General features: G+C 38.7%; 1 protein-coding gene across 1 annotated transcript in view; it reads left to right on the top strand.

Moving 5' to 3' along the window:
- Positions 1-19,559, top strand: part of LOC127640699 (metabotropic glutamate receptor 8-like) — a 190,777-nt gene that overhangs the window by 150,644 nt on the left and 20,574 nt on the right. The gene's annotated exons all lie outside the window — the stretch shown is intronic.

The raw sequence follows: 19,559 nt of genomic DNA, 5'->3' as shown, positions 1-19,559 counted from the left end.
ATTGTTAAATGTACTAAAGCTGGCTCTGAAAATGAAGCTTAGAGAGTAAAAAATATTTAAGCATCAAAACAATTACACAACTTACATGTTGCAAGTTATTTGTACAGTATTTTTATGACTAATGTTTAGGGTTATAAATCAAGAACAAGTTCTTGTATAAAAGAATAAAAACCATCATAACCGATTGGTTTTCATAACAGCAAGCCCCATCAATGTTTCTGGAACAACTGCATTCTTTCTCTGACAAAACAATGTGATAAAATGTACAATATATTGTCATGACCAGTGTTGGATGTAATCTGATTGAAATGTAATTATTACTATAATACTATAATTTCTTTTTGAGTAAAAAAAGTAGTGTATTTTAAATTTGTAATCAGAGTAGTTTCTGATTTTTAATTAAGTTAATTACTTTTAAGTACATTACTTGGGTTACACAAATTTCTAAAATAATATATTTTAATGTAGAATACATTTAAAACAGTAGGTATGTTCATATTTTCATCTGTTTGTGTTTTTTGTGACCGCTGAAGAGTCGGTAAGAGTCATTGTAAGGGAGGAACACATGGTGCTGAATACATGACTCGCGTGAGACAGTGACCAGAAGGAATACAGACATTATTTTCAATTCTTTGAGTGGGAAAAACAAAAGTATTTCTGTGAAAAGTGTTTTAGAAAGTAACTTGAAAGTAAAGTAATATGTAATTACTTCCAGGTATTTGTAATGAACTGAAATCGAAATCGGAATCATATACTCTTAAAAAAAAAGTCTCTGGGTTGAGACTGTTGGATGAAGAAGTTGGGTTGATTTGACCCAATCTGGGTTGGTAAATGTTTTAAACTTGTAACCCAGAACTGCTGGGTTGGGAAAGTGGATGTGAGAGAAACAATGTACGTCGTTACGCACAGTTTCAAATCTTTGTGAAGGCTACTGAACGAGAGAAAGAGCACCAACGCTGGAAACTGGAATGCAAAGTTGGCGTTACATCACAGATGTGCATTAACTTTCAAAAACTTCAACGGTTTGGATACAGTTATTTTACTGATACCGTGGTTACCATGCATATAATACATAACAACCACATATACATTTGTTTGTCTCAACATATTTTCAGGTTTTCAGCTTGGGTTTATAACTATACACTGAATAACCTGTAACCGAGTTGTGCTATGTTGCGGATGCCGCGTAAAATTTCAAACCTCCGTGAAGACTGAAGAGAGTGAGAGACGATGCTGGAGACATGTAAGTCATTTTATAAACTTTTCTCTTTTTTTTCAGTAAGCAATATTTTACAATGGACCAACACACCACCGTGGTTTTATATTCAACAGGAATCCATTATTCTGCTAATCCCATGATTATGACCATTTTCAAAACTGCCCTTAGATCTAGCAACATCCTAAAAAATGCATTAGCAGTTGTGCGCAGTCTAAATTATGATTTTTTTGGTTAACTCTGAACGAGGGCTGTCAATTGATTAAAATGTCAACACCATTGTGTCCTTGAGCAAGGCACTTAACTCCAGGTTGCTCTGGGGGGATTGTCCCTGTAATATGTGCTCTGTAAGTCACTTTGGATAAAAGCGTCTGCCAAATGCATAAATGTAAATGTAAATATGCATGAGATGACTTTGTGTTGGATCTCAATGGTTTCCACATCTCATGCCATATTTGATGTGCTTAAGATGCTTTGTCAAGTCAAAAGCAGTTTGACCTCTGCATTCTGTTGTGCTCTTTCTGGCTGTCTCTGAACGCAAGAACACATCGTGTTTGAAAAAGCTCATTTATGTGCTGACTTGCGCTTGACCCATGTGCAGAGCACTGTACACACTCTACTCATGTACATACACTGTATAAATGATGAGAAACGTATACAATTTTGGGTGAATGATTTTAACAACATTAGTAAACCTTAGTTAATGCATGATGAACTAACAATGACCAATTTACACAATTTAACATTAACTCAAATTATTGTTCATTGCTACTTTAAATAATGTAGTTAACTAATGTTAACAAATACAATCTTATTGTAAAGTGTTACTAAAAATACTTTACCAAATACTTTAGAAGAAGCACTAATAAGTCATGAGACATATAATGATTTTACTGCTGCTAAAGATGAGTACTTAAAGGTTTAAACTTTGTCTTCTTCATGCATTGATGTACAGTCATTTCTGTTTTCACAGATTGGTACCAGTGGCTGATTACCTGCACCGTGCAAAAGATACCCTTTTAAACACACAGATGCTTCAAGAAAACAATCAGCTTTTCACACCTGACACAGTGGACATTTACTTCAAAGCTTTCCACCTCTTAAATATTAATTATCTCAAGAAGTGTTCCTCAATGTGTGAATTTCTATAGACTGGTAACTTGTTTATTGCAACAGACAATGCATTTCTACATTTTGATCCTTATTGCAGTCTGCCTCTCTTATTGTGTGTGTGTGTGTGTGTGTGTGTGTGTGGGAGCGGTAGTGTAGCAGTTAGCGTGCTGCGCTATGAACCTGGCGACCTGAGTTCGATTCCCGCTCATGGCTAACACCAGTGACGATTATCTGAACCGGTCCCGGGCCTCCCCTAGGTCGACTCAGCCTAAAATGAGTACCTGGTGCCGTGTGTAAAACATCGCCACTGGGGAGACAAAGGCGGTCGGGCGTGGTGCTGGCCACCCACCCCCTCGTGTACCGTTCCGGCCTTCAGAGGTGCTCGCTAACAGCACTTGCCCCTACAGTCTGTTCAGGCTAAATGGGGGAATCTTTGTCTTTGTTGTGTGTGTGTGCGTGTGTGTGTGTGTGTGCGTGTGCATGTGTTTGGGGGTTGGGGAGGGTGGTTATGTGATTTGATGACCAAGAATTCTAGATTAAATTTTCAATCCAATTTGGGTATATTTTAACTCAGCAGTATAGTAATTTCTAGCTGTTAGTTGGGTAAAAAAAAAAAAAAGATGGCATGCAGTCAATACAACCCCCAGTCCTGGGTTACCAAAATTACCCAAACTGGGTCATTTTTAACCCAGCATTTTTTAGAGTGCAGTTTCTTATGACTCCCTTCCCTTCTGCAGTCTCTTCAACAATATTTGTCATTTGTGTCTTCCTTGCCATCTTATATTATGATTCCTCTTCCTTCCTGTCCCATTGTATCCTCTTAACACACACATGAACTCCTCACCTCATCTACACACTCATATTTGTCGCTTTTTAGAAAAGTATTTCATGCCGTTACATTTTGTTTCTTCATGCAGTACATAAAACATTCTCATGCCACTCACCTTTTCTTGCTGAATCATTTGGAGTGATCTTTTCCACACAAAAAAAGAAAAAGAACTCTCAAACAATTCTAAAGAGAATTCAGATTAGCTGTTTTACATATTCCAGACTTTTCTGTAGGTAGATCAGAGGGATTTATGCGTAAATGCAGATGGACACAAGTCTTCTTCAGAAACTACAACTGCTTTCTCATATCTTAAAGCCTTGCTGTTACTTTTCAAAGCCTTCAGTTTTATTTGGCGATATTGCTTAGATACCAGTAATTGTAACTTTTTCATGTCCTTTAAGATTAATTAATTGCATAAAATTGCACAAAGGTTCGATGAAATTGCAAATACTGTTGGCCTCATAAAGACGGGACATTGAACTGGTCTTAAATTATGAGATATTCACTTCAATTAGCTGTAAGACTCAGTTTAATAAATCCTTTTATAGATTTTTTTCTTTTGATATGAGTAATTTGGTCAAACATTTATGGATACTATGTCATTCTGCTTCATGTACATTTCATTAAGAGATCTGACAAAATAAATAGTGTAGTGTGGCCAGTTTTACATTTTTTGTTGTTGTCTTGAATTCATTTGCACTGTATGTTTGATGATGCCATTGGAACGTATGAGATCTTGACCTGCAGAAATTTTTACAAACTGATTAGAAGTGAAATTTCACATGCGTATAAGAACTGGCTTTCATCTGTAGTTTCATCTTAAAAATCAAATACATTTGACTAGACTGAGGTTTACCTGCCTATAACACCAAAATACAGCATAAGATCAGAAATAGGGCTGTATATATATATATATATATATATATATATATATATATATATACACACACAGTATACACAGTACAGTATATATAAAATGATGTAACAATGTAAATTGAATGCAAATTTATGTTCCTTGACCTGCTTGTAAATTCCTTAATGAATTTCCCTTCAATCGGAGAAACTCAAGACATACTTTTGTGAATCTCGTACCCATAACAGCCAACAACATCCATCCTCCACATGTTTACATAGAACAACACTTAAAAAACAGAGTAGATAATCATCAATAATTGAATGTCTTTGAATTATCTTCATTTGTGAGCTTTTCTGATTAAATATTGATTAGATTAATTAGTCAGTGTATCATGTAATTAATTAAATTAAAACAATCAGTTGACAGCCTTAAGTAGAATAGTAACGTTGTAAGAGAATACATTAGAGGAAAGATTGTGTCTTGTAATGGTAAAACTGCTGACTGTCCCGTGTGTTCTTCGGCCTAATGAATGTGAAGATGTGGCTTGAAGGGTTTACGCCTTTGCACAAACAACTGCGTTAGGGACGGACGTGACCACAAGCGCATGCAGTTTTTGGCTGTGCTCAGTCATGTGATAGTAAATTGTTGATGTTTATATTCAGTTGAATTTGTGCTCCATCACCAATGAGTCACAGAGTGATGTAATGTGTAATGTTTAATTAGTTTACAAAATGCATTTCAAATGCAGTTTTTGTGTTTTGCATTCATTAACACTTAGAACGCTCTGCTGTGTTATTGTGGGTGTGCATGGGTGTGAGTGCGTGTGAGTGCATATACAGTGGGAGCCAAAAGTCTGAGACTACATGAAAATCAGGGACGCAGAATCCATTTTAAATCTGAATATACGCTACCCTTCAAAAGTTTGGAAACACTGAATATTTTTTAATATTTGTGAAAGAAAATTATAATGTCATTCAAAGAAGATGCTTTAAAGTGATCAAGAATTACAGTAAAGTATAATAATTTATTTTATTATTTATAAAATTATATATAATCTAATTTTATAAATGACTTACCTTTTAAGTTATCCCAGATGTGTATGACTTTCCTCCTTCAGCAGAAATTAAGTGAAGATTTCTAATAAGCACTTTTCAGGTCAGTTTGTCCATCAGGCTGCTGGCCATTTGACGGTCCAAAAAGCATATTTAGCCAGCATAAAAGTAATCCACATGACTCCAATCAAGCAATTAATTTCTTCTGAAGCAAATTGATAGGTTTTTGTAAAACAAATTGATAATTAAAATGTTTTTAACTTTAAATCGTTGCTGTCTGCCAGCGCTGTATTGCTGTTTGAAATTGCTTAACTCTCGCATTAAATCTCGAGTGACATTCGTTCCACTGTTGTAAACAAAACGCACACTTCCGACTACTCACGTGAATGTGCAATTGCACTTATGTCACGCGACGGTAACGTGATGTGTCGACACTGGCAGGAAACGACAATAACATTTTAATTAGCAATTTATTTTTACTCTAAATGTGTTGATTCAGTTCTGAAGACATTAACTGATCGACTGGATTCATGTGGATTAATTGTATGCTTCCTAAATATGCTTTTTGGACCGTCAGACAATAACTCATTTACTTGCATTTTATGGACAAACAGAGCTGAAATGTGCTTGTAAAAATCTTCACTTCGGTTTGGCTGAAGAAGGAAAGTCATACATAGCTGGGATGGCTTAAAGGTAAGTAAATCATGAGAGGATTTTCATTTTGGGGTGAATTTACCTTCTTTAAATTTAGCATTCTAGCAGTCAGTTTATTCTAGATCTTCAGGTAAAGTTTCATATCATGCTTTTTTGCAGATCTTCCCTAAGATGTCATTGGCTTTTAGGGCCAATTCCATCCAAGCTTTTCTATCAACAGCTGAACACCTCAAACTTTGATTCATCCATCCAGTACACTCATTGCTAATCATTTACCACTCATTTCTTTTGCACATTTCATCCTTTTCTTGTTATTTACCAGTTTCATATGTGGCTTTTTCTTGCTTAAAATGCAATCATTCAGTCTTCGCTTCACTGTTGCAGATGAAAATGGTGCTTGTTATGAACTGGTAATTGAAAGCTAGATAGAATCAATGTAAAGGAATGGATATTTTGCTTGTATACCAAACAGTTCGACAAGAAAAGTAAGAGGACAATCTCTAATCAAGACACTGTTAAAAGCATATCTGGAGAACCGAGCATCAAGCTTACACCATCGCCAGCGGGCAATTACCAACTCAACTGCAGTCAAATGCACTTCATTGGCTTTTTGCTTATTTTTAGATGTGTGTTGGGACACTAAAGGCAGAGCGGAGCTGCAAAATGAACATATGTCTTACACTCAGCAAATTTCCCATTGTTATTCTGAATTTGAAGTGTCCTATGTGTCTTGCACAATTGTGCAGTAGTAGTCAACATAGGTAAAGGAATGGTTCACCCAAGAAGGATGGATGTATGGACAAAAGGTGTAGTACTAATATCTAGTAAGAAATATGCAGAAGTACTATCACAAGCCAATGCGAGTGTTTTAATAGCAAGATCACAATTGATCACAGTGCTGACCTGGAAAGATTTAATTGTGTTTTCATCGGTGTTATCGATTCCTCAGTTTCTCACCAGCTAAGTGAAAACAGATGTGACGAGGAAATCAGGCTAATCAGTCGGGAGGGGGGTATAGATGAGCCAGAGGTGCCAGTTCGAGAGAGAGAGAGACGCATGCGCTGCTTTGTGTGCGTGTGTCTGTGAGTCTTTATGTTTTAAGTTTTATGTTGTTAGTTTTAAGCTAAACTTTACATTGACTGTTCAGCCGGTTCCCACATCCCCCTTGCCTATCCCTTACCCTGTTACAACAGATTATTGAGTTGCTGGATAATGGTTGAATAAATGGAGGACAGGGAAAGGACATTGTACATTTTGCTGTGAGCATGTTGGCAGCTAATTGTCTTGATAAAGAGTGGGTAAATCAATAGGAGGAGAAGAGCTCTATAAACCAGGGATTTTGGGCAGCTGTAGCTTTTCTTTAATATATGTCTCGGTCTCTGAGATGGGCACTGACACATTACGCCCCGGATGGCAATCACTGAATAAATTGGAGAATTAACCTCTTGGCAAGGCGTGTGCTTCATTCATTTGTTTCTGACATGAAGATGTTTTGGCATCAGATCAAGAATATAATCTTTGGCCTTATTTGTGAGGCTACAGCTAAGACCAAGCACACCTGCTGTATGTAATTGTGCTGCATACAGATTTGTAAAACCTGCATCTTCTTCATAAACCACCCCCAATTTAGTTTAAGTAGGAGCAGTCAATGCTGAAATTGCACTGCATCTTGAGTTTTTAAATTATGTTATTTTAATGTGTTTCTGCACAAATATGCCTCCTTTCTATGTAAATAAGGCTTATTATAGATTGTGCTTCTTTCACAAAAATATGCCTTGCAGATGAAAATGTGTGGTAAAATCAGTTTTATACAAAATAGATGTTTGTGTACATTTTCTATCTATCACATCAGAAGTAATTTATCAAATAATGATCAAATGATGGAGAAGAGCATCATAACCTGGCATATATCCAGATGTGTAGTCAAATGCACTTTCGGCATGTTAAAGAGTTGATCCATGGTCACAGTAGTAATCAGTGATATTGTTCAATCCTGCCAAAGTTTGTCAGACAACTGAGGTCTGCTGCATTCTCCACTGCGCTCAGAATCTGCCCACAAGATCAGAATTGCAGACAACAAATGCTGTCGATTGAGCTTAACTTGTATTGAACCTGGAACGTTCCTTTAACTTAGTTCAAAGCACAAATACATTCCTGCTTTGCTCCTTGCCTCAGATGTACCCAGGTAAATCAGGACAAAGTTTACATTCTTGATCTGATTCCAAATTTGGATGCTGAGGCACCTTCATTTCAGAACCAAGCACACACGTTGTCAAGGGGTTACTGGTAATTCTTCAGTTAATTCAGTGATTTTAAACACCCATCTTTGCTTCTGAGTCAGTTTCTTTCTGAGGGGGATTTTTCCCCAATCTGGAATGCCCAATTCCCAATATTAATATTCACTCTAGGTCCTCGTGGTGGCGTAGTGACTCGCCTCAATCCTGGTGGAGGAGGACGAATCTCAGTTTCCTCCGCGTCTGAGACAGTTCATCCGTGGCTCTTATCACGTGGCTTGTTGAGAGCGTTACCACGGAGACCTAGCACTTGTGGAGGCTTCATGCTATTCTCCGCGGCATCCACCTACAACTCACCACTTGCCCCACCGAAAGCGAGAACCACATTATAGTGACCACGAGGAGGTTAACCCAACGTGACTCTACCCTCCCTAGCAACCGGGCCAATTGGTTGCTTAGGAAGCCTGACTAGTGTCACTCAGCACACTCTGGATTTGAACTTGCGACTCTAGGTGTGGTAGTCAACGTCTTTACTAGCTGAGCTACCCAGGCCCCCATCAGTTTCTTTTTTTTAAAACCAAGTTTAAAAACCTTTTTCATGATCTTGTGTGGATTCTTTTCACAAAATGAATGAATGATTCAGAGGATAACCAGTGCATATGGTCATAGCATTAGCGCCATGAATGCAGAATGTTAACATGACAAATCACACATTGGCTGTTTCTCAATGTGCGTTCTAAAGTTCTCATGGACTAGTTCAATGTCCTCATTCTCTGCTGAAGTTCAGTTTCAATCCTCAAGAATGCAAGTACTGAGAACGCCAAAAATCCCGGATGTGTTCTTGATCAGGCCAAATATCGAGGATGCATTGGATGGTGACGTGTGCAAGAACCTGTTTGAAGTCCCAGAAGTCATAGCACCCCTACAGTGTGATGGCAGACAAAGGACATTTCTTGTGTTTTCCATCAAGACTTTCCTGCTATAAGCTCGTGAATGTCTGACTGCTCGTGAGAGTCATTGTACTCCGTCAACATTTGTTGTTTTGATGGCCATTATTTAAAAAAAGTAATAAACACACTCAGGAAACACATGTTAACAGACTTTATTCTTTTATCATGTCAATACTTCTGCAAAATGCTATCACTGTTGTGATAATACCAGTAGTTCTCTCACTGTATTCAAATGTATTGGGATGGACAATTGCACACAGCAAGATCTCAGTACATCTCAAAGCTTGAAATAGATGTGCTCTACGTCCTCCTATACTACCGAATTTGTTCTTCCAAGGTAGCTTGCCAAGTCTGGTCTTAATAAGAATGCAAGTCCATTCTCTGTATTCTTAGCATTGAGAAATGCCCATTATCTACAGCATATACTGTAATGTTTATTACTTAAAATAATCACAGAGTGATTAAAACAGCTTCTTTTACTGATCTCCTGTGAATTCCATTCATAGAATGAGGCATGCAGTCATTGATAACACAATATACTCTCATAATTGTATGTTTTACAGGAAGTCTGTTGACAGGACAGCATGTCCAAATGTTCACAAACAGTATACCGATGCTTGACTGTTTCGACCTACTTTTTAACTCTGATTGAAGAACGAAGAATTTCACTATGAGTGTGCCAGAGCCTTTAAATACTTTGACATACTTAAAATCTTTCACATACATTAGCCATGTTCTGGACACCAATCTCGACACCCCAGACTTGGGCAACTTTGCGAGGTTTAGAGTATGTAGTTTTTGGATTGAATGCATGCTAATTTTTAATGGCTGTTACTGGAGAAAGATAATAACCCCCCAACTTTACCATGCTAACCAGCCAAACCCTGATCACTTGGTAAAAACGTGTGCATCTCAGAAGACAGAAAAAAGCACTAATCCAATTGAATCTTAATACTCTGAAGTTTTTCCACTTTTCACAAAACCAAAGTGCCAGTGGCTATGGTGTCTAGTGATGTGTTTACATACTTGGCTGTTGTCCATGCCTGGCGGATGGTATTGTAGAGATGCACCCTGCAGAGATAATCTTTCATTCTCTAGTTTACATGACTGAATGCCCTTCTTGGAGCCAATACTGTCTTATTTACCATTTACTCAGGCTGTTTCAAATGTAGTGTGTGTCTTGAGCATTCAACTTCTGTTGATTAGGTTAGCTTTTACCATAAGAGAGCTGCTAAGCACACCACTTAAGCTCCATCAAATAGCTATAAGTATGAGTTTCCCTCGAGTCCACCAGGTTGTTAAAGGCGTTTCCCTTGAAGGAAATTACCTTAGACCTTGCAGTTCAAAAGTAGCAATGCTAACTCAAGGAAATTGTGAATCTGGCCATAATAATAAGTGCTGGGACCTTGCTTGAGTCATGTCCATGCATACATCAACTCATTGACCACTCAGCACGCCACCTGTCAGCTTGTCCCAGCAAACCACATTTTCAATATGAAACAACACGGACAAAGATTCCAAGAAATTATCTCAAAGGAGTCATGCATCAGGCTGGCCACTTGCTTCTTTTGGTTAGAAAATAACATCACAAATGCCATTATGACTCGTGTTTGTGATTAGACACTACTATTCACACATTTAGGCTTTGTTCACACTCATAAAAAGGTTTTAGTTAAGCAGTCACTGGGTAGGACCCTTGTTTTGGGCACACACCCTTGAGAAAACAAAAGGTACTTTTTTCCTCTCTCAGACGAATAAAACATAAATACACCTTTAAATGTACTGTTAAACCCAAAACGAGTTATAAAATATAACTAGAAATATGGGCTACCATCCCAGTGATGGCCTATGTACCTTAAACAATACCTATTTTCTGAGGGCAGACAGGCAGATATTTATTTATTTTTTTTGGCATATATGACAAATCAGTTTAGTTTTTTAGTCTAAACTGCAAAAAAGAAAAAGGTAAACCCACATCAAATCCAATATTTAATTTATCAAAACCATTCCAAACCACAACCACATAAACAACATTTAAAATCTTATTTTTCTTATGCTTCACAGTCTAAATGGTCGGATCACATTTTGTATTCAGAACACAACATGTAATGTCATACAAATTACAAAGTGCACAATATTGTCTGAACATAATCGAAAGAAATTTTAATTTAAACTTTTTTCATATTATTTCTCTAAATTTGACTGAATAAAATAAAAAATGACTTTGAAAACACAGTATAAACTTACAACCCCAATTCCAAAAAAGTTGGGACAGTAAGAAAAATGCTAATAAAAACAAAAAGGAGTGATTTGTAAATTGTATTCACCCTTCTATATTGAAAGCACTACAGTACAACTACACATAATATGATGTTTTTCCTTGTGAATTTCAATGTTTTTTGTTTTTTTATGTACAGTAATTTAAAATGAGATGATTGCAAAACATGTTGGGACAGTCAAGTGTTTACCACTGTGAAACGTCACCATTTTCTTCTACTTATTATGCATTTAGGCACTGAAGACACAAGTTTGTTAATTTTCCCCCATTCGTCCATTATACAGGTCTTCAGCTGCACTATTGTACTTTATCTTCATTGCTGTATTGTGCACTTCATAATACATCACACATTCTCAATTGAAGATGGTCAGGACTGCAAGAAGGCCAATCTAGCACACGCACTCTCTGTTTATTTTGCCAGTATGTGGTTTGAAGTTATCTTGCTGGAAATTCCGGGACATACCTGGAAAAGATGGTGCCTGATGGCAATATATGTTGCTCCAAAATTTGTAAATATCGGTCTGCATTAATGGTGCCCTCACATATGTGTGAGTTACCCATGCCATGGGCACTGACACACCCTGGCCCATAAAGACACTGGCTTTTGGACTTGATGCCAATAACAGCTTGGATGGTTCTTTTCCTCTTTGGTGTGGAGAACACGATGACTGTGCTTTTCAAAAACTTTTTGAAGTGTGGACTCATCGGACCAAAAAACATGGTTCCACTGTTCCACTTACCATCTAAGATGAGACCGAGCCCAGATAATTTGGCAGCTTTTTTGGAGCGTGATGCAATCATCTGAATTGAAATGTCTGTAAAAAAAAACAATTAAATTCATGACATAAAAAAACAATTAAATTCACAAGGTAAAACATCATATAATGTTTAGTTGTAGTGTTTTCAATTAAGCAAATGGTGAATGTTACGACCCTCCCCGTTTATCGTTGTCTAGGGAGTAGGGAGGGTGACATTGTCCCACCCAAAGCACAAACCACACCGTTTACACACTGGGAGAGGGTAAACGAGGCAGACGGAATCAGTGTAGTGAAGTATATACATAGATTTATTTACAATGCCAACCGTGTACCATTTACAATACAAAACAATCCAAAATGTATTTTATTAATATTTACACTATGCACATCAAATACTGTAGACGGGGAGGAAAAGGAACTGGACAATGCCAAATCAAAGAAATTAATAAAACCAAAACGTCCAATCTTCCTAGTCTTTTGATTTAGTAAACCTACCTAAAGCAAAAAGAAAATGTAGAAACAAAAATCTTCAACGTCCGTGACGTCGTATCTACACTATACTAACTAACCCAAAAACGAAATACAGCAGGTGGCACTTGCCCCTGACCTAGTGTGTTTATAAAACAAGTCGTTCTAAGTGTGCATAATGTATATCACATGACATAACTTACTTATTCCTTTTTCCTCCAGCCAGCACAAGTACATTGAAATAGTCCAACATTTCAGAGACATGAAGGAATAAAGAGTTTACTCGGTCAAAACCACAGTCAAACAAGACATCAAGAGAAACATTCAAAGCATTCGGAAGAATCCGAATGTGGAGCGAGCTGTCAGTGTTGGCGTTGGCGTGCCCTTTTATATATTCGTGGGCTTCCGGTTATGGCGTAGGCATCACGGTGACATCATCAGTTCGGATGATTGGCAGTAGAGTAAACCAACCAGAACGTTAAACCTGCGAAAAGTGAAAGACAGAAACCGAGAGGAAAGGGAGAGAGAGAAAAAAAACACTCCAAAAGAAACCCATTAACGTCACACAGGGACGTAACAGTGAATATAATTTAGAAATCACACATTTTTCACACTTTCCCACTGTTTGAATGCATGAACGTGTTCTCATCTTGTGCTGTCGCTAGTGTCAAGCAAGCATGAGTTTGGATTGTTGTCTGTACAGCTGGGTGTTGCTTATACAGCTGGAGATTTGCTTACTGCCCCCTGCTGAAAACAGGTGGTACTTCAATCTTGAATTTTTCTGATGGTAGAAATGTTCCTTAATTCGGTCCAGGCCGTATTGGACCATGACCTGCATCACATTGCATATGCCATCATGATTCATGTTTTTGATCTTCTATCCCAGGCACTCAAATTAACTTGTCGCCTTTGCTTTTGTTCTCTTTACAGCATACTTGAACTGAATCATTTTTGAAGCTGAATTTGAGCTATGGTGTGTTATAATGAGGCACATTTTCAGGCAGTGCCCCGAAGTGATTCACTCCACTACAGATGATTTGTAATGCATGTACTGTGAAAATTAATGCAGGGATCAAGTCGAAACTTGCGCCTACACGCTGCACATAAATTACATTAGGAAGACTCATTCATTACCAACACGTTGACTCTCCATGTTCTGTTTTTCCACAGGCCACTTTGAATTATGACTGTCTAATTGCAAGTTTCAGGATGAGGTCTAACCTGTGATTAAACTGGGACTTTGCTTAATCAAAACATCTCCTTCAGCCTCTAATCATTCCCTCCATATTGTTGCAGTTATTATAAGAGGTGTTTGGATTGCATGAACAAGAGGCCGCTATCAAGTAGTTGATTGGAGATTGGTCAGTGTCCTGCATTAAGATGATGTTTCAGCCATGTCTGTGTTGGTCAAGACATGCTGCAAATTCAGGTTATTTTACAGCTAAAACAGAAGCAGAAGAAGTAGTGTTGTCAAAACTGTAGTCTGTATTGTTACCAGGAACATTTCACAAATCACAATACCACAGAAAAATCTAATATTATAAAACCCACCATCTAATATTATAAGAGCTACCAATCAGAGAATCACAGCCGCTCACTCCATCTTTGAGTGCCTTGGCCTGGTGGACTTGCAGGAGGGCCATGGCATGCAGGGCGGAAGCGGTGTGTCCGGCGGCGCTGTAGGCTTTGGCCGTCAGTGACGACTTTGTCCTACAGGCCTTGGAGGGGCGTACAGGGTGACCCCGCCAGGTGGTAGGGTTTTTGGGGCATAGGTGGATCGCTTCCTCCCTATCCACCTGAGGAATCGCTGTGTACCCGCTGGCCGCTCCGCCGTTGAGGGCAGCGAGAGCGGATGAGCGAATGGCTTTGTGACGTGTGGATAGGGGTGCCCTCCATGCAGACGTCAGCTCATCATGCACTTCCGGGAAATATTGCAGCGTGGAGCCCCCAGGAACCAGTCATCCAACCGCGATGGCTGTTGGGAGGACGGAGGGTTCCAGTCCAGCCCCATGCTGGCTGCGGCCCGGGCAAGCATATCGGACATCTGCCCATCGGCCTCAGCCTGGGCATGCGGCAGCCCAGGGGAGTCCTCAGCGTCAGATGGCGCGCTCTCCGATGCAGCGGCGAGCTCATACACCTCGAGCTCTAGAGGATAGGCATGCTGGCCGTGAGATGAGCCGCTGTTGCCTCGAGCACGGACGGGAGTCAACGAGCGTGCCGGGCGGGTGGTCCGAGGGGGCATACCCGGCGGAGCTGCACCCGCTGCCGTCCCCAGATCGCCTCCATCGCCAGCCGCACCATCCTCAATCCCATGGGAAGGAGGAGCAATGCGGGGGGCGGCTGGAGTGGCGTGCTTTCTGTTGAAAGCAAGCCGCGACAGCAACGTTGCCAGGGTCATGTTCTCGCAGTGAGAACATGAACCATCCTCAAACGCTGCCTCTGTGTGATCGCAACCCAGACACACGAGACAATGCCTGTGGCCATCTGAAGCAGAGAGCACTCTACCGCATCCAGGAACTACGCAGGGGCGGAAGGGCATCTTTATAAAGACGCGTCCTGAAAAGGACGTTCAATGCCAGCTGCGTATTGCTCTTTTAGAGAAAATAACTCTTTTAGAGAAATCACTCTTTTATAAAACTCTTTTAAGTTTATTGCGCTGTCGAAGCGCCCAGGGGCAAACTGCACTGCCGGGCAGAGAAGGAGAAAGCCACTGTAATGCGCCGTCGAATCTAACAGGCAAGCGTCAGAGGAAAACAGGAACAGGTGTGTGACTCTCAGCTGACTGCAACACGACTATCGGCTCCGAAGAACATTTCTGAATGAACTCGACGTATTTGCCCGCTTTAATACCTGTATGTCCGGGGGCGAAGTATACAAATACTGTCTGCTTAATTCCCATTGGCCTTTTTTCATAGATCAGAGGCATATTCGGCACTCAAGAGAGACCCCTAGTGCCGCTTCTTCGACACAACTTCGAAGTGAGCGGCAGATGGGGAACTAAATGTTTTGCAATGTATTTTAAATATATTAATTTGATAATTATATTCAAACAACATCAAGAGTTTTATGTTTTTCCATCATTTTTAATTGTATTATTTAATTTACAGTGCTTCAATGATTATAGTTCATTCTCTCACAGGCAGTAACTCGCCTGTACTTAAAGTACTTAAAAGAGTACACAGTCTTTGTACAATACTTTTGTCTTTTTGTCTGATTTGTCTGACACTAGAAACTGTGGATCAGATAAATGCATGTAAAGTTTATACTAGCTGGCTCTGTATTTTTCCCAACTGTGATGGAACTAAACAAAATATAAATATGTCAGACTTAAATAAGTCAGAGTTTGAAGACCCTGTCTCTAAAATCTGTTGTTTGAGAGCATTATAATTTCGCAGTAAAATACAGTAATACTGGGCAACGAGTAGTGAACTGGACAAAGGCTGTGTGTTGGCTCTGTTTCACCGAAGTCAGGCATGTCTCAGGAAGCACATCTAACATTATGACTCATTTGCAGCAACATCATCCACATGTGTCTCTTGAGTTTATGGGAGCAAAGCATAAATAGCCTGTGCAATTTAGTCTCGCTGCGGCGTTAAGCAGCCTCTTGTTGCAAGCTCAGACAGAGCTAAAGCGATAGCGAACACCATGCATAGGAGTAATAACATTTAAACAGCAGGGGACATTGTCAATGATAACAGGTCTGCCCTCTCCTCTGACAATGTGGATATTCTGATTTTCCTGAAAAAAATTACTTGAAAATTTAGTGATAATTTCAAGTGGTGAGCTGAAAAGCAAAAGACAGAAATCTGCACTGCTAATGTCTTAATTTTGTTACAATTATTATAATTGTATAATTTTTGACTTATATTTTTATACAATGTGCATATAAGAGGTTCATAATTTTGTATTGTAATTTTGTTGAATAAATATGCATTGTGCAGTCATGTATAATGAGCCTTCACAATAAAAAGTATTGCCCGTCAGTCATTGTGTTTTCAATATAAATAATTTAAATAAAGATTTTTGTTTTCCCTGCTGTACCATAACCATTCTGAACTGTGACCCAAAAATCGAAGTACATACCAAACAGTGAATTTTGTGTATTGTTGCAGCCCTACTATTTAGGGAGAACTTGTTTTCATTAGTCATTTACCATATTTTTAACCTTCTACATTATTTGGCTCATTTGGCATTGCTGTCTGGCACGTGATGTGGTAATGTGTATACAGTGCGTGAAACTCTGAATGGGTAATCTGATTATTTCATGGCTTGATGTGTGTCATAGCAGCATGCTGTATTTCCTGTGGAGTCCTCCAGGCCTACTCCACTCTCTGTATGCAGGTGCTTTAATAATGCATGACCCCCATCTCGAGAAACACTCATTTGATACAAACTCTCCCCCTGTATACCACTGATATTGTTCATCTGAGATAACTGCTATAGGCCTGAGAAAACTCATCAGGGTTTCATAATAATAGAATGATTTTGTGTAATAACTAGGGCTGTCGATTGCAAGTATAATCACAAATAATTGCATATCAATATTTGCATAGAAATGCCCTCAAATTTACTTGGGAGACAAGTAAAGCAGTGAATAGACATTACAAAAAGTACATTTAGAAGTCAAAATATTTAATATATGTTTAATTTCAATATCATTTAAACAATAAATGCCCTACAGTCCACAGCAATCCATGTCACAAAGTTTGTCAATCTGTCCAATGTAGACATAGGCGCTGTTCACTCTAGACACATTCTTGCATTCAAGCATGTAATTGCATGCACTAATATAAATTACGCCTGGTAAATAAGCTATTTTTTTTAGCACGCAGTCTCTGCGCTGGTTTAGTGCCCCATTCGCTAAAGGAATCAAGCAGTGCAAACGCACCCACAAAAAGTGTGCAGTATCTTTGTCTGTCCATTTTTAAATTAAGAGAGAAGAATTGTATTGCCGCCACAGTTCAATTCAGTATTGTGGAGAACCACAATACTCATCTTTCAAGAGTTCACTACTCATTATACAGAGATGCTGAGATGTCTTCTACAGCAACAACTTCAGATTGACAGTGATGACGATGATGACTTATCTGAACTACTTAATCAGCAAAACATTTTTGATCAATGCCTCAGACAGATCAGTAGTGAATGGATGCTTGAGCGCTATTGTGAAGATGAACTTGAATATATTGCACCAGTGCAAATTCTGCTGGATCAAACAGAACGTCATGGTGCACATTTCCAGTATATACGTCTCCAGGCTCTGCTGAGAAAGATTGGTCAGAATGAGGATGTGTGGGCAATGCTTAATCAAGAGGAAACACCCAAAAATCCAGAGGTTATGGAGGGCTACACTGATGAAGACCAGTTCAAAAGAAGTCATCTTTTTTCCTTACCCATCAACGTCTACATTTCTACATTGATGAATTTGAGATTGTTAACCTATTAGGCTCTATAAAGGGAAAGCATAAACTCACAGCTGTTTATTTTAAACTTGGAAAGTTTAACAAGAAATATACATCAGAACTTCAGACTATCTACATTTCTTCTTTAATCAGACATTGGTTTATTGAAGAAGACCTTACCAACTACAACAATCTTTTTCAGCCTTTGATTAAAGAAGTAAAGTTTACTTTGATTAAAGTAAAGTGGGGAAAGCAGAAGGTTATTTGGTACAATAGTCACCATATCAGCAGACAATCTTTCAACTCACTCTTTGATTGGGTGTTCTGCGAGGCCATAAAAGAAGAAATCACTGCCAAATTAAGGTAAGATGACTTTACTCTAAGAGATAGTTCTAACTACAAATACAACCTGAAATCTGTCCATGAAAATCCTGATCTTAGGGCTGTTTATGGTGTGCTGAGAGACTGCTGTCTCGCATCTCTTAACCATACTCCTACATTGATAACTCACTTGTTTCCATCTGATGTGATGCATGACATTTTGGAGGGAGTCATCTCTAATGTTCTGAGGTAGATTCTTCATCAGCTTATCCAAGATAAACACTTCACCCTAGCTCAACTGGAAAATTGGAAATTTGTCATATTCTGTAAATGACAAAACATCCAAGTCCCAAATCTTGACAGAGAGAATGTTGCAAAGCAGAGGTCATCTCATTGGAAATCTTCAGAAACCTGGACATTGTTTCGACTGCTACCACTGATGGATGGATCTTATTTCCTTCTAAACAAGTATTGGAAGTTCTACCTTTTACTGCAAGAAGTGGTAGATGTGATAATTGCCCAAGTTGTTAGAAGATCATGGATACCCTATCTGGATGAGAACATTTCAGAATTTTCTACAACATTTCATTCAATCTTCCCTGATGGTGTCATTCCAAAAATGCATTTTTTTAGTGTACTACCCTTCACTTATGCTGAAATACGGTCCATTAGTTAATTTGTTTTGTATGCGCTTTGAGGTAAAGCACCAGTATTTCAAAAAGGTGTCTAATGTTGTTTGCAACTTCAAGAACATCACCAAAACACTTGTTAAAAGGCATCAGATGAGACAGTGCTGGGAGCAAGCTCAGGAAAAAAACATTAGGCATGAAGTGTGCAATTCTTCAGGATCCTGTGAAGTCCCATCAAACAACCTAGTTCTAGTTTTGGCCACATTGGGATCAAAGCTTGGCAAATCTCTGTCCAAAAAAGTTCTACAAAAAACAAATTCCATCACAGAAATTCCAGTATTGTCAAGATCAAGGCAATATATGGGTACAGTGGTTTGTGGTAAATGTTTCATATTTGACAGTCATCTACATGCATACAAAGTAACTGAAACATGTCGGTGTGCCCTTGGAGTAGGGGAATAGTTATTTTACCATGGACTGGATGCGTATAAAGGCCTAGATGGAATTCTTTTGATTTCCTTGCGATGCAGCATTTCTAAACACTAGTATATGTCTCTGTGCACCAATATACTATTCAGAAAGCAATTTTTTGGACATGATCGTCTTTTACTCCTCTTTACTCATGTTATTTTAACAGAGAATGAAATTGATGGGGACACTTTAATAAACCTAACTGAAACAATGATAGCAAAAATATTCCCTAAAATGAAGGATCAAATAAAATGTATAAGATTATAAGAAAATCTAAAGACTGAGATGCCTACCAAGACCCACACATCAATCATGAGTAAGTGTATTA

The sequence above is a fragment of the Xyrauchen texanus genome, chromosome 49 (genome assembly GCF_025860055.1).
Source record: "Xyrauchen texanus isolate HMW12.3.18 chromosome 49, RBS_HiC_50CHRs, whole genome shotgun sequence".
NCBI lineage: Eukaryota > Metazoa > Chordata > Actinopteri > Cypriniformes > Catostomidae > Xyrauchen > Xyrauchen texanus.
The sequence above is the reverse complement of the archived record's forward strand: the minus strand, read 5'-3'. Positions and strand labels throughout refer to the sequence as shown.